The 5,709-nt window shown below is 38.3% G+C and overlaps 1 pseudogene; it reads right to left on the bottom strand.

Annotated features, from left to right (window-relative positions):
* Positions 1-341: 341 nt before the first annotated feature.
* Positions 342-2,924, bottom strand: LOC130536596 (synaptotagmin-1-like; annotated as a pseudogene).
* Positions 2,925-5,709: the final 2,785 nt, after the last annotated feature.

The raw sequence follows: 5,709 nt of genomic DNA, 5'->3' as shown, positions 1-5,709 counted from the left end.
TTTGTGTTTTTACCTGCATCACCTGTCTTGTCCTATTTTGCTCATTTCCAGATTAATTGTTCTAATCAGCTTTGCTTGCCTGTAATTTGCCATTTCCATTTCCAGTCATCTGTCACTTCAATGTTTTATTAAATTTTTGAAAATAAAACCTGTGTGTTGTGTCTATGTCTGCATTTTGGGTCTGGCTTTTGGCTCAAAATCTGTTTCAATCACAAACCTAGCCAGAACATAATTTCCAAATTTCAACTACACTGGGAGGTAGAACATATTGCGTACTTGTATAAGTACTTTGGTCTAGAATTTTGGTCGATTAAATCAAAACCCTTACAATGCCCAAGAGCTGCATCTAAATCAAACCAAGTTTATTAAGACCCCAAAATCACAAACATTGTCGCCTCAGAGGGCTTTTCAAGCAGCAACGTTGTGACAACTTCTCTTCTTAGACCCTTGAGTTAGAATTCCTAAAGGAACAAGTTCATGTTTCCACCAAATCAGGTGACAGTCTTAAGGTTAGTATAGAGTATTGTCATTTTTATTAAAGTAAGTTTCTTTTTTGTATCATATGGGAATTATATGAGAGGTAAGATATGAGGTATAAGAGACTGCTTGAGGTAAAGTAAAGAGTTGACTTCCTCTTGATGCCGGAGGCTGTGCCACTGAGCTATTGGCCTGCGTGGGTTAGCCAGCATGTCGGACCAGTGGCGTTGCTCAGTCCCAGTGCTGCTGGCACCCAGCACCACTTCCCAATGGCGTCGTTTTTGCCAATCTTATCGTAGTCCAACACAGTCACTGCAATCTGCACTTTCTACGGAACACACACAGGAAATCAGTTTTTCAGAATCTGTGTATGTGTTCTTGAAAAAGGACATTTTTGGGGAAGTGAGGATGTGTGAATGTGATGTTAGAATAAGGGGCTGGAAGATGTTAGGGACAAACATGCAAATGTGAACGCCGAGTACCTCTATCTGCTCACATGGCACTTCAAAGCTAAAGGACTCGTTGTAGTAAGGATTCAGACTGTTCTTTATCGTTGTTTTCTTTTTCTTCAGTCTTTTCCCATTTTGCATGAAGTGGATTTTCACATAAGGGTCTAAAATAGAGAAAACGAAGGTTTGACGGAGGAGGAGCAACCCGGAAATGTCGTCAGTTCGGCACATGTGCAGTGGGTCTGAGTCCCGACTAGTTAGACTTTCATTTACAAATAACAGATGCGCCTTTTTGGCCTATTGCTTGGCTTCCTTCATTGCATCTGCTTAAATTAGTGCGTACAGACACAAATGCAGTGATTGCGTGTGGTTTTAAATGGCTCTACCCACCTGACAGCCCTCCCACATCCATTTTCTGGCTTCTAAAATCATCACTGTCAACTTTCCAGCAGTGGGCACATACCTAAGTGACAGACATACATCTCCAAGCTTCTCACTCTAATACACAGACACACACATGATCCATCAGTGAGAGTTTGTAATCTGATCTCATTTCTTTAATTATTTGCTCCCACCTCCTCCTTCTCTGCTTTCTGTAGATCCCTCCACTCTTCAAGAGACTGGCTGAAATCAGCGGTGCTCATTGGTATCTTCACAGCTCCTATAGCATCATGTTTTGAGAAACGGTCAAAGTCGTACACGGTCATCACCAGCGTCCTGCCACCAAGCTCGGTGTAGGGTACCTAGAGGGCAGCACATTAATGCAGAATAAACATCTAGTGCTGAAATTCTGTTTTATTTTGTTTATTTATTGTTTTAAAGCACCTTTACCTTAAATGAGAAAGTCTCATTGAAGTTGGGATCAAAGTTCTTCCTGTGAACTTTAGTTTCAAACTTTTTCTTTTTGTCCAGGAGGAGGTAGAGTTTAACGTAGGGGTCAGAGCTTCCCCCCACATCCATCGCTGGCAGCTCAGCAGCTTGCAGGATACCTACAACCAGCTAGCAAAGGAAAAAACATAGGCTGAGAATTTAAAGTGTGCGGGCTTACAGCTGACAGAGGGTGAAAAAAAAAGAGTCATCGCACCATATTATCAGTGAAATTATTATCTAACGTGAAATGTAGCCTGCCCATCTTCTCCGTCTCCTGGGGCGCCAGTGCAGTTCCTTAGTTCTCTTCATCTTTAAATGGCTGGACAAGCTGCACGCGTGCGCAGACACAAGCACACACATACACACAGGCAAAAAAAAACTGAATTGGCCAACATGGAGTTTAAATTGAACTGCTAAGAAAATGAAACATTCGTCAAAATGATCAGCTCTTAATGCTTTCAATATATTATGAACAGATTTAAGTGAAATTTTGTAATGTATGTATGTATGTATGTGTGTGTGTGTGTGTGTGTGTGTGTGTTGTGTGTGTGCATATGTTGTGTGCACGCGCATGTGTGTGTGTGTTTGCGTGTGCATATGTGTGTGTCTGGAGCAGGATTTCCAGCATATCTACATACTTTTATGGTATTTTTAGACCCACTCCGTGGACCTGCACAAAGCTTTATTTGTAGTTCAATTATGTGCTTATTTTCAGTAAGCAGATGTACTGGACTAGATTTCCATATAATAGTTCAACCTGTCCATACAGGCACTTGACCAAAAAAAAAAATCTGCAATTCTGGCTTGGAAGTTACTTTGATGCTTTAAACTCATTAATCTATAAAGACAATATATCTACCTTAGCCACAACCTCTCAATATATGCAAAGGTGGACAAGTTGGCTGATAAGTGTTATTTGCTGATAATATTTATTGCATTTTATATTTGGTACTTCGATAAATCTGAGGCCAGTGAACTAGATAAAAAAGATTAAACCAAATAAATTGGTTTAAACCTGAATATAACTTCTCCGTAGCCAAAACAACAGTAGATTTCAGTGGCGTGTTGCAGTCTACAGACAGCAAACATATAATAGGTAAGAACGCTCACACAAAGTTTGCTCTGCATGTCCACTGTAACAACCACACATCAAGGCACAGCACATTACTTAGGAAAAAACCTCTCCAGGCATTCATTCCACACTCGCTGATAGACAGGTACAGTACACTGTGTGACAAGCCCTTCTATTGATCTTTACTTTATTTTGCTCATTATTATAACCTCTGGAATGGTTTAATGAATTCCTATTTATTATCACTGCATAACACAAAACTGATCTGGCCAACATGGAGTTTAAATTGAACTGCTAAGAAAAGGAAACATTCGTCAAAATGATCAGCTCTTAATGCTTTCAAAATATTATGAACAGATTTCAGTTAAATTTTGTAATGTATGTATGTATGTGTGTGTGTGGTGTGTTGGTGTGTGTGTATGTATGTGTGTGTGTGTGTGTTGTGTGTTTGTGTGTGCATATGTGTGTGTGTGCACGTGCATGTGTGTGTGTGTGTGTGTGTGCATATGTGTGTGTCTGGAGCAGGATTTCCAGCATATCTATATACTTTTATGGTATTTTTAGACCCACTCCGTGGACCTGCACAAAGCTTTATTTGTAGTTCAATTACGTGCTTATTTTTCAGTAAGCAGATGTACTGGACTAGATTTCCCATATAATAGTTCAACCTGTCCAATACAGGCACTTGACCGAAAAAAAACAAATCTGCAATTCTGGCTTGGAAGTTACTTTGATGCTTTAAACTCATTAATCTATAAAGACAATTTATCTACCTTAGCCACAACCTCTCAATATATGCAAAGGTGGACAAGTTGGCTGATAAGTGTTATTTGCTGATAAAATTTATTTCATTTTCTATTTGGTACTTCGATAAATCTGAGGCCAGTGAACTAGATAAAAAAGGTTAAACCGAATAAAATTGGTTTTAAACCTGAACATAACTTCTCCGTAGCCAAAACAACAGTAGATTTCAGTGGCGTGTTGCAGTCTACAGACAGCAAACATATAATAGGTAAGAACGCTCACACAAAGTTTGCTCTGCATGTCCACTGTAACAACCACACATCAAGGCACAGCACATTACTTAGGAAAAAACCTCTCCAGGCATTCATTCCACACTCGCTGATGGAAACATTCGTCAAAATGATCAGCTTTTAATGCTTTCAAAATATTATGAACAGATTCAGTTAAATTTTGTAATGTAGTATGTAGTATGTATGTATGTGTGTATGTATGTATGTATGTGTGTATGTATGTATGTATGTGTGTGTGTGTGTGGTTTGTGTGTGCATATGTGTGTGTGTGCACGCGCATGTGTGCGTGTGTGTGTTTGTGTGTGCATATGTGTGTGTCTGGAGCAGGATTTCCAGCATATCTCTATACTTTTATGGTATTTTTAGACCCACTCCGTGGACATGCACAAAGCTTTATTTGTAGTTCAATTATGTGCTTATTTTTCAGTAAGCAGATGTACTGGACTAGATTTCCCATATAATAGTTCAACCTGTCCAATACAGGCACTTGACCAAAAAAATAATCTGCAATTCTGGCTTGGAAGTTACTTTGATGCTTTAAACTCATTAATCTATAAAGACAATATATCTACCTTAGCCACAACCTCTCAATATATGCAAAGGTGGACAAGTTGGCTGATAAGTGTTATTTGCTGATAATATTTATTGCATTTTATATTTGGTACTTCGATAAATCTGAGGCCAGTGAACTCGATAAAAAAGATTAAACCGAATAAAATTGGTTTTAAACCTGAATATAACTTCTCCGTAGCCAAAACAACAGTAGATTTCAGTGGGGTGTTGCAGTCTACAGACAGCAAACATATAATAGGTAAGAACCCTCACACAAAGTTTGCTCTGCATGTCCACTGTAACAACCACACATCAAGGCACAGCACATTACTTAGGAAAAAACCTCTCCAGGCATTCATTCCACACTCGCTGATAGACAGGTACAGTACACTGTGTGACAAACCCTTCTATTGATCTTTACTTTATTTTGCTCATTATTATAACCTCTGTAATGGTTTAATGAATTCCTATTTATTATCACTGCATAATACACCAACTGATCTGGCCAACATGGAGTTTAAATTTAACTGCAAAGAAAAGGAAACATTCGTCAAAATGATCAGCTTTTAATGCTTTCAAAATATTATGAACAGATTTCAGTTAAATTTTGTAATGTATGTATGTATGTATGTATGTATGTATGTATGTATGTATGTAGTGTGTATGTATGATGTATGTGTGTGTGTGTGTTTGTGTGTGCATATGTGTGTGTGTGCACGCGCATGTGTGCGTGTGTGTGTTTGTGTGTGCATATGTGTGTGTCTGGAGCAGGATTTCCAGCATATCTCTATACTTTTATGGTATTTAGACCCACTCCGTGGACATGCACAAAGCTTTATTTGTAGTTCAATTATGTGCTTATTTTTCAGTAAGCAGATGTACTGGACTAGATTTCCCATATAATAGTTCAACCTGTCCAATACAGGCACTTGATCAAAAAAACAAATCTGCAATTCTGGCTTGGAAGTTACTTTGATGCTTTAAACTCATTAATCTATAAAGACAATATATCTACCTTAGCCACAACCTCTCAATATATGCAAAGGTGGACAAATTGGCTGATAAGTGTTATTTGCTGATAATATTTATTTCATTTTATATTTGGTACTTTGATAAATCTAAGGCCAGTGAACTAGATAAAAAAGATTAAACCGAATAAAATTGGTTTTAAACCTGAATATAACTTCTCCGTAGCCAAAACAACAGTAGATTTCAGTGGGGTGTTGCAGTCTACAGACAGCAAACATATAATAGG

This window comes from Takifugu flavidus, chromosome 13 (assembly GCF_003711565.1).
Source record: "Takifugu flavidus isolate HTHZ2018 chromosome 13, ASM371156v2, whole genome shotgun sequence".
Taxonomy (NCBI): domain Eukaryota; kingdom Metazoa; phylum Chordata; class Actinopteri; order Tetraodontiformes; family Tetraodontidae; genus Takifugu; species Takifugu flavidus.
Note: the sequence above shows the minus strand (reverse complement) of the source record. Positions and strands in the feature narration are given on the sequence as shown.